Source organism: Podarcis muralis, chromosome Z (genome assembly GCF_964188315.1).
Source record: "Podarcis muralis chromosome Z, rPodMur119.hap1.1, whole genome shotgun sequence".
NCBI classification, from domain to species: Eukaryota; Metazoa; Chordata; class Lepidosauria; order Squamata; family Lacertidae; genus Podarcis; species Podarcis muralis.
The window spans coordinates 39,585,504-39,595,773 of NC_135673.1; the positions used below are offsets into that span (position 1 = coordinate 39,585,504).

Below are 10,270 nucleotides of genomic sequence, written 5' to 3' on the forward strand. Positions count from 1 at the left end.
GGGCATAGAATGTTTACTCAGCCAGAGGCCTGGTTGTAGAGAAAGTTTTTGCCTAATGATAGGTAATGAAGGTGGCAGGCAAGCCTCCCTTGGGAGAGTATTCCACAAATGGGAAGCCTCCACAGAAAAGCCCCATTCTCCTGTTGCTGTCTCTCTGGACCTCATATGAAGAGAGGTGATTCTTGAGATATTGCGGTCCTGAGTCATTTGGAGCTTTATAAGTCAAAAACAGTAATTTGAACTAGGCTCAGAAACTGGGCTACCAGCTGAAACTGATGGTAGGCCACTGAGGTCTCCTGAGCCTCAAGCAACAGCAAAGGATCCAGGAGTACCCCTATGTATCTGCCCTTTCAGAGGGAATGTAACCCCACCAAAAAGCAGGCAAACTCCCATTCATCTGGTCTAGAGAACCACTCACTAACAGTCTTATCTGGATTGAGCCTCAAGTTTGTTGGCTCACATCCAGTCCGTTATCAATGTGGTTTATTATTTTATTTATTTGACCCATCCACCTTTGTGATAGATTATTGGTAGGGGTGGGGAGTGCATAGCAGAGGATAAGGCTATCAACATTTCTGCCAAGAACATAAATATTGAAGAAGAGCCCTGCTGGATCAAGTGAAATGCCCGTCCAGCACCCTCTCCTCACAGGAACCAACCATATAAATACAGAGTCTGAACTCGGCAGCACCTGTGATTTCCAGAAAATGGTATTCAGAAGAATCCTGCCTCCAACAGTAGAGATAAAGCATAGCACTGATCTCCTTATCCTCCATGGTTTTGTCCAATCCTCTTTTAAAAACATCCAAGTTGGTGGCCTTCACTGTCTCCTGGGGAAGTGCGTATACCATGAGTTGTGTAAAGTACTTTCCTTTTTTCCTTCCAGCATTTGGCTTCATTAGATGTCCCTGAATTCTAATATAGGAACATAGGAATCTGCCTTGTGCAGAGTCAGACCATTGCATCCATCTACCTCAGAATTGTCTACACTGACTGGCAGCAGCTCTCCAAGGTTTCAAACAGGGTTCTCACCTAGCCCTACCTGGGGATCCTGGGACACATGCAAAGCAGATGCACTACCACTGAGCTACTGCCCTTCCTCCTAGTATTATGACAAGAGGGGTCATGTATACAGTGCTAGCAGAGGCACTTGAATAACTCAGACAGACTCCAGAGAAAAAAAAATCTACCATTTTGCTGTGTAAACTGAATTAAAACAGGATATAATTTGAGGGGAAAGGGACAGATGATGTTTTGTCTTTGCTAATTCAGGCCTTGTTAAGAGCAGGGTTAGATATTCAACTCCTTCAGAACTACACAGCGCATCAGAACTTCAGTTACCTCAGGAACAATCATGCCACGCTGACTGGTTGCTAGGTAACACCTTCTACACCACAACTGCCCTCTTGGCTGGATGTCTAGCAGTCAACAGAGCTAACCCTTAGTTTACTAACAGAATGATCCCTGCTGTTGCTCTTCTAACATACTGAGCCTGGGATAACAATTGCTCTAGTAAAAGGAATCAATATATTTCCAAATATTACAAACTCTAGATTCTGGGGTGCTTCTTTCTTTCTCTTCCTTACAAGTTTTCATGCCCTCTTTTTCTAGCCAGGAGCAGCATCAGGGGTAGGTATGGTCAGACATTTGCCAGTGCCCTTTATGTTTAGGAATCTGTGAAGAGTCTAACATCTCACCACTGCCTCCTCCTCTTCCATGTAGTTGCTACTTGTTTATTCACCCTTCATCTGGCCCAGAGAAGATAAGCAAGCAAGCAGCACCAACCGAAAGCAGGATAAGCAAACGATGTTCCTGCCTACATCATCAGAACTCTCCCTGGCATGAGAGCAGCCAGTGCCAATGGTAGCGAGGATGGTAAGAGTTTGTACAAAGAAGGTGGCCTACACTCAGGGGCACTTACCCAAGACCTCCACCCACCCCAAAAAACCAACCTAGTGCTGGATTTCTCCCCAGTTGTTTGTACTGTGTGTGTCCCTTAATTTGCTGCACATCTCCATAGTGTGTCCTGTTAAATGCCTCGGTCATCTCTTTTTCCAGACACAACTATCTGACCTCTCTCCACCAAGCTTTCCATTACAATCAGCATCATCAGGACTCCCTCAACCTCACTGTCTAATGAGGTTAGAAGAATCCTGTACATCTTGTCATGTTTCCCATCGAATCGGCCATTTTTCCTTAATGAAGGTAGGCAGGAAGTGACAACGTGAGAGACCTCTGGAAGATGGCCATATCCACGGCAAGCTGCAGGGGTCAAAAAGGTGCAGTTCAATCTGAGTTGCAAGACCACAGAAGGGAAATGAAATATTTTATTTCCTTTCCCTTTACAGGCCCTGACATTTCACAGGGCAATGTACATAGAAACGATAGTCCCTCACTAGGGCTTAACTAAACGTTCTCAAAATGATCAATAAATTAGCAATGAGATCCAGAGAGAGACAGACAGACAGAGAGACACGGAGAGAGAGAAGCGGATTTCTCTAATCTCTAACCATGCTCTGCCCCCAAGGGGCAGTTCTTAAAAATACAACACTTACATTAGCCTTGTTATAACTGCATTTTGAACATGTATTTTTAAAAATCACAATAGGCAACATTTATAAGCCAGAGAGGCAGAACTTAAGGAAATTTGAAAGAACCAATCTACCATCTAAAGGACCATGACAAATATAAAGGTTGCCTTCTGAAGTCCTTCTGCAGCTTCAAAGATTAGGCAGTTTCAGCCAGAGGAAGGGCCTCCTCAGTTGTGGCACTCTCTCAAAGTGTTTGGGCTGATGCTATATCTTAATCTTTTTCTGCAGCTACTAAAGATCTTTTTTATTTAGCTTGGTCTTTAAAAACATACAATAGGAGCTATTTTAATTCCTGCTGATCTGTGCTTGTCTTTTGTGATGGCACAGGCTGTGGCATACACAGCGAGTGGGAAAGGAGGCAAGCAAACCAGCCAAATAATAATAATAATAATAATAATAATAATAATAATAATAATAATAATAATAATAATTTATTATTTATACCCTGCCCGTCTGGCTGGGTTTCCCCAGCCACTCTGGGCGGCTTCCAGCAAAATATTAAAATACAATAGTCTGTTAAACATTAAAAGCTTCCCTAAACAGGGCTGCCTTCAGATGTCTTCTAAAAGTCTGGTAGTTTTGTTGTTAACTTCACCAATGCCACCAAGTGGCAAACTTCATTCTTCTCTAGCCTTCACTAAACAACCCCTTTAACTAGCCCAAACTTACTCCCAATACTGGTAAGAGTGGTGTGGCACTTTGAAGTGGTGTGAATAACATGTCCCTAAGCCCAATTTTTCCAACACAAATTATGCTTTTACTTAATTTTAAGGAAATCAACATGTTAAATACTTTTTGAAAAAGTGAATTTAGAAAAGAAAGAGGAAAGCTTAATTTTACAGTTGAAGTAATTACTCCTGGAGCAAAAAAGAATCAGATATCAATATATCCAGCTATACCTCTTCTAGACTGTTTCCCTAACCAATAACAAGCCCTCAACCGATATGTCTGCAGGGAGCTTTGTTTTCATTGTAACATACAAATGTATTATTTCCATCCCTGCATTCTGAAATGGCACAATCCAGCAAGAGCTGCAACAGATTTGTAGCTCAGCTCCAAGCCAGACATTGTGCTTGTCCTAAATGCAAAGTGGAAAGTTGAGTATCTTGGCTACTTATTTCCATTTTTAAGTCTGTTCCTGTATACTTCCTGCAACCAACATATTTCCTATCCATCTTCATGAAACTCAAGGTTTACACAGCAAGAATATGAATCACTTAAACACAAGAGTAGCTTTTATAGGTTTCCAGTGAGCTGATGTCACAGCATAACTCACTTTGTGTTTTGCATCCAAGAAGAATGAGGTCAGGGTCAAATCATAACGAAATGCAGAAAAGGCTTTCTATGCTCATAAATCTTCAACTGAAGCAAAGTGATTTCTGAATCTTTAACCACCATCATGCTTGGCTTGGCTTGGCTAGAAGAGATTCATTTTAACAAGACCTTGTTTAGAAAATGAGCATGTGTTTGTGTTACTTACAAACTCTCCAAAGGTCAGATTCATCAAAAATAGTTGTGCAGGCAGTAAAACCTGAACTAGTTACAAAGTGGTGAAAATCCCTAAATTATTGGTATAGGAATTCAAGAGTGGTTTATAAAAGCCATCAGATGTGAACTGCCGCAAGCAGCTAGGGCCTAATTTGGCCCGCCAGTCGGTTTAATCTGGCCCATGTGGCAGTTTATTTCCTGGGGTAAAAATCCTAAAAAATCTCAACAACTTCAATCTTAAAAAAGAGCTCAACAACTTCAATCCTAAAATAAGGTTAACAACTTTGGTCGGCCCTCACGGCCCTTCACTTCATCAAATCTGGCCCTCTTTGGAAAAAATTTGGACACCACTGAAGGGTTAAAGTCAAAGAGTTCAAGAGAAGCAGAGAAGGGGGTGCTGGATGTCCGGAGTTTCATTCTCTCCCGTGCTGCAGAGTGTGTGTGACTACTGGATCACACGCTCTATGTGTTGACATTCCATTCTTTGGAAGTGAGGGAACAGAAGGAACTGTAAGGAACTGTGCGCCACTTCCGTCTTCTTTGTTCTGTGTTCTGTTGTTGTTCTCTCTCAGAGGACCCACCCCCTATGGCACTTCCATTGGAAAAGGGGTGTAGTTTAAGCAGCCCAGTCACTCCGCCCCTTCCCATTGTGCCATGCCCCTTTCCCTGCAAGGGTTCAGGTGAGGGCAAACTACCTTGGGGCGCAGCAAGCTTTTGGGGGGCTGGGTGGAGGATGCAATGCAAGTGGGATGGTGGAGGGGGAGATAGCAGGCTGCGAAGCTGCTGGGCAGGTGGGGGAGGGAGAGACCCCCCCAAATGAAGGGAGGTCGGTGTGCAGCTGAGCCCCCCCCCCCATTTCGAGTATTCCGAATAGCAATATGGATACTATAAAAACAGATATTGGCACAACTTGGGGAGGGGGGTGTTTTGGCTGCTGAGCTGCACTCACCATTGTGAGGGCTGAGGGGGTGATGATGATGCCTCCCCAGCTGCTGCCATTGTCTATGGGTTGACAGTGATGTGACAAAAACATTTGGCAGCTGAGCGGGTATAAATGTGGGCCAAGGCGCAAGCCTCGGCAGTTGCCCTCCCCAGAGAGAAATGGGCAGCTCGGTGGCACTCAGCCCAGGTGGTCTCCTGCCCCGTGGCGGCAAGCTGGCAAGCGGAAGGAGGCAATCGCCTGGCGCTGGGATGCTGTGGAGCAAGGAGAAGGCAAGTTTACTTGCTGGTGGGATCACTACTAGAAGGCAACTGATATTCAGCTCTGAAGCTGGTAGATGTCTGGCAATGGACCTGGCGAGGCTGCAGCTGGTGGATGGTTGTTGGAAGAGTTTGCATTCAGGCTAGTGGATGTCGCGAGGCTACGCTGGCTGAGATGGGTGCAAACTGGTTTGGAAGCCTTGTTTGTGAACAGGCAGCCAAACAGAGGAGGAGTCTGGGGGGACGCTGTCGGACGGGGGCCATCCCACTCACCTGTTTGCCTTTGCCTTACAGGGATGTCTGGAGCCAGTGAGGTTTTCCCCAAATCCAGCCTTCAAAGTCATGAAGAGAACCACAGGACGTCCCTATTTACATCAGAGAAGTGAATGTGAAAACCTGGCAGTGTGCAATGGACTAGGCCGTGGCCATACCTGAGAGAAGAAGCTTTGAAGGGAGACTGCAGGTGGACATCTGCTGCATTGCAAGTGATGGCGCAGTGGGGAGAGAGAAGAAAATGAGGGAGGCAGCATTAGGCCACATTAGGCGCACTGTCCAGTGAAAGTGCTATGAAGACGCTTTAAACAGGAATGGCTTCCCCTCAAGGATTCTGGGAACTGTAGGTTGTTAAGGGGATGGAGGGTTGTTAGGGTGGTTTAGGGTTAGGGTTAGGGTGAGGGTTAGGGTGAGGGTAGGGTTCCCTTCTTGCCAGGGAACTCTGGGAATTGTAGCTCGAGTTAAGGGTTAAGGGTTAGCACTGGGGTTAGAATTAGGGTTAGCGTCAGGGGTAGGGGTAGGGTTCCCTTCTTGTTAGGGAACTCTGGGAATTGTAGCTCGAGTTAGGGGGCAGGGTTAGGGTTAGGGTTCCCTTCTTGCCAGGGAACTCTGGGAATTGTAGCTCTAAGTTAAGGGTTAAGGGTTAGTGTTGGGGTTAGAATTAGGGTTAGCGTCAGGGGTGGGGGTGGGGTAGGGGTAGGGGTAGAGGTAGGGTTCCCTTCTTGGCAGGGAACAGGGGGTCTCCTAACAACTCTCGGCACCCTTTTCAAACTATAGCTCCCAGAGTCTTTGGGGGTGTTTAAGCCATGAGTGTTTAAAGCGGCTTCATAGCGCGTTACATGGTGTGGATGTGGCCCTGGCCTCCCTCACCCTACTGCCTCTTATTAATGAAGAATCGAAAGGATTTCCCCATTCAAATCTCTCAGAAACAGGAAACAGGAAGAAGAAAGACTTTGTATCTCATGCCATTTTGAAATGTCTCAACATGAAATGCCAATAAAGGTAATTGTATTGTATTGTATTGTATTGTATTGTATTGTATTGTATTGTATTGTATTCTGATTAATGTGGGAAGTGGAATGGTAAAATGTTAATAAGGCAGATGTGATACTTCTGTAACCTGGTATGCCCCTTCTTGTGGGTGTGGAAGGAGGGACTTGCGGCCGGACATGCAACTTTATAAGATGTGTTTTTCCTGATGAAGATGTGCCTGATCTTGGGTTACCCCACTTGCAAGTGTGTATAATAAAAATGTTTCCTAATTTACTCATTTTGTCCAGATCACTTTATTTAAAAGGATCCAGAGACCTTAAGTCAAAGGAACCAGTTTATCTCTCTAAAAGGGCAAAATAAATAAATAAATAATACCAATCCCCTGACTGCCAAAACAAACTGTCTTGCAGCACTGTAAAAATTACAGTGGTGCCTCGCAAGACGAAATTAATTCGTTCTGCAAGTTTTGTCGTCTTGCGATTTTTTTCGTCTTGCGAAGCACAGTGTCGAAAAAGTTTTGGGAAAGCTTCAAAAATCACCAGAGTCTTCAAAAACCTCAAAAAAGGCTACCACACCGCGTGCTATAAGTTGCTCCTCGAAGTCAAGTCGCAACTGTATTAACGGTGTTAAGAAAAAGGAAACAAACTTGCAAGACGTTTCCGTCTTGCGAAGCAAGCCCATAGGGAAAATCGTCTTGCGAAGCAGCTCAAAAAACAAAAAACCTTTTCGTCTTGCGAGTTTTCTATCTTGCGAGGCATTCATCTTGCGAGGTACTACTGTAAAGATTTTGGGAAAACTTTTTTAAAATGGGAGGGTCAGGGGGCCTTGGTGGGTGCTAAGGAGGGTATCTTAGGGTGCCATGGAGTCCACATGCCACACGTGTCACAAGGGGGGGCACCTCAGTCATCATTTGTTTATTTATAAATGTGCCCCCCCCCCTTGAGGCCTAGTTTCCCCAGCCCTGTCTATGGATGGTCTCCTGTGATGTCACAAACAGACATAGCAGCTGAGGGGAAAGAGGCAGTTTCTTATTCTAGAATTTCAAACACAGGAGGGGGATATTTTTCAGCCCAGTGGTTGCATTTCCCTCCACACAACACTAGTCAAATGCACAAATGAACAGAGCAGTGAAAGCAAGCCTTATCTTTGCACAGGAAGCTGTTCAAGGAATGACTTGCAAAGAGAAAGCACCAAACCCAATTAAACCTGTTAAGAAATAGGTTCTCGAATCCCCTGAAATGCAGGAAACTCAACTGAAATTTAGGAAATGTATGTATTTCTGCATAGGTTTATAGTATCCATATTCCTATTCGGAATACTCAAAATGGGGGGGGGGGCTCAGCTGCAGACCCACCACCCTTCATTGGGGGGGAGGGTCTCTCCCTCCCCCACCTGCCCAGCAGCTTCCCTGCCTGCTATCTCCCCGTCCATCATCCCACTGGCATTGCATCCTCACCCCAGCCCCCCCCCCACCAAAGCTTGCTGCGCCCCAAGGCAGTTTGCCCTCACCTGAACCCTTGCAGGGAAAGGGGCAGGGCACAATGGGAAGGGGTAGGGCGACTAGGCTACTTAAACCACGCCCCTTTTCCAACAGAAGCGGCATGGGGGGGTCAGTATCCATTACCCCCTTCTCTGCTTCTCTTGAACTCTTTGACTTTAACCCTTCAGTGGTGTCCAAACTTTTTTCAAAGAGGGCCAGATTTGATGAAGTGAAGGGCTGTGAGGGCCGACCAAAGGGCCGACTAAAATTGTTAGCCTTTTCTTAGGATTGAATTTGTTGAGGTTTTTTAGTGATATTTTTACCCCAGGAAATAAACTGCCACAGGGGCCAGATTAAACCGACCAACAGGCCGGATTAGGCCCCAAAAATGGACTTTGGACATTAAGTGCATTGTGCAATCAGTTTTAAGATTTCCTGGATGATTTAAACATATGAGTTGTGCAGATGGCTTCATCATCATAACCCAGCATTATAACCCTAGTTAAGTATTTCATATCATACCTTGTATTGGTCATTGGGTCCCAGCTTGTTCCAAGGCTCTGGGATGCTCTTTTTGTCCCAGACAGGCAGTGAAACGTGACAAGAGGCAGACAGCTAGGAGTACATCTTTGTAATAAGAAAAACATACAGCAGACATGTCCAAAGCCTCTTTCGGGGGTCTAATCTGGCCCGCTGGTCAGTTTAATCCGGCCCCTGTGGCCGTTTATTTCCTGGAGTAAAATAAGTACTTGCTTTGAGCTTCAAGCAAACAAAGCCACCGTTAATATTCAGTGCTTTCGTTATTTACCGTATTTTTTGCTCTATAAGACTCACTTTTCCCCTCCTAAAAAGTAAGGAGAAATGTGTGTGTGTCTTATGGAGCGAATGCAGGCTGCACAGCTATCCCAGAAGCCAGAACAGCAAGAGGGATTGCTGCTTTCACTGTGCAGTGATTCCTCTTGCTGTTCTGGCGTCTGAGATTTAGAATTTTTTTTTCTTGTTTTCCTCCTCCAAAAACTAGGTGCGTCTTGTGGTCTGGTGCATCTTATAGAGCGAAAAATACAGGACTTACTGCACTTATATCCCACTTTTCTTCCAAGGCAACATGCAGGATTCTCTTCCTCTCCATTTTATCCTCACAACAAGCCTGTGGGGTAGGTTAGAGTAATAGACAGTGAATGGCCTCAGGCTACCCAGCGAGCTTCATGCCTGAGTGGAGATTTGAACCCTGGTCTCTGGAGTCCTAACCCAACACTCTTAAGCTCTACCCCACACTGACCAGCTCATATAGCATACTGTATTCACCGTTCTGTCCCTGGCTAAATCCTTCCTGTGGTTAGGAAACACGTTTTGCCAGCCAGGCAAGGGACTTCTTCAGCACGACCTGCAAAGCAAGCACATTTCAAGCGATGACGTTCAGTTTGTTATGGCTGCTTGGCAGTGGGCCAAAGCAACCTTTATTATTTGCATTTCCTCCGCACATGCAGACAGACAAATGCCTTTTCCCACAACAAGGTCATTCAATACCAAGGCTATTAAATTAAGATTTCCTCTAAAACGAGGCCTCATTATCAGGGCTAATTAAAGGATGACAAAAAAAAAGATCTCCTGGGCAAGTCCCTCTCTACTGCTGAGGCTTGTGCACGACTAGGCTATTTCGTGGGAAAGCATTTGATTAAAGTTATTAAAAGCTCTTTTAATCGCTGTATGAGCAGGACTCCTAACTAGCCACATTTGAGCTATAGGAAATAGCAAAAGGTACACTGGAGCTTTCGCAGATCATTGTAAATGTGCACTTCTTAGGGCCAAACTAGATGAGAGTCAATCACACTATTAGTCATTGCATTAATGGCTTTTAAAACAATAAACAGCAAGGAGGAGGACAGGGGAGGGGAGTTTTCACCCAGACTGCGAATCTGGCATGGACAAAGGGAACAGCAAGCCTTTGCTTTCCTGCTGCAGTCCAGATCTGGATTGCCCTATCAACACCTCTCTGCTAGCAATTCACATTAAAAGATAGGTTCCCATTCAAGCCAATGCAAGCTTTTCTTTACAATGAAGGAAGAAGGCCTGATCCAGATCAAAACTATAGTGACAGGTAAAGCTCCTAAAAGGGTCCCCATCCTGATCAATCTTCTGTTGCTGTTTTTTGTGGGGGTTTTAAATGTGAGCTAAGCATCTAGCAATTCCATGCATCTCCTAAAGTTACCTGATTGGTTGGATCAGAAATGAGAAGACGTCTGGT

The 10,270-nt window shown here is 45.0% G+C and overlaps 1 long non-coding RNA gene across 2 annotated transcripts; it reads right to left on the minus strand.

Moving 5' to 3' along the window:
• Positions 1-1,705: 1,705 nt before the first annotated feature.
• Positions 1,706-9,939, minus strand: LOC114589243 (uncharacterized). 2 transcript variants are annotated; one of them, XR_013391338.1, is made up of 3 exons: positions 9,305-9,939; positions 3,868-4,008; positions 1,706-2,262 (listed from the first exon to the last, which is right to left on the minus strand). It is a non-coding gene; the product is annotated as an uncharacterized LOC114589243 (long non-coding RNA). The 2 variants fall into 2 exon arrangements; XR_013391339.1 differs by having other exon boundaries at positions 9,331-9,938.
• Positions 9,940-10,270: the final 331 nt, after the last annotated feature.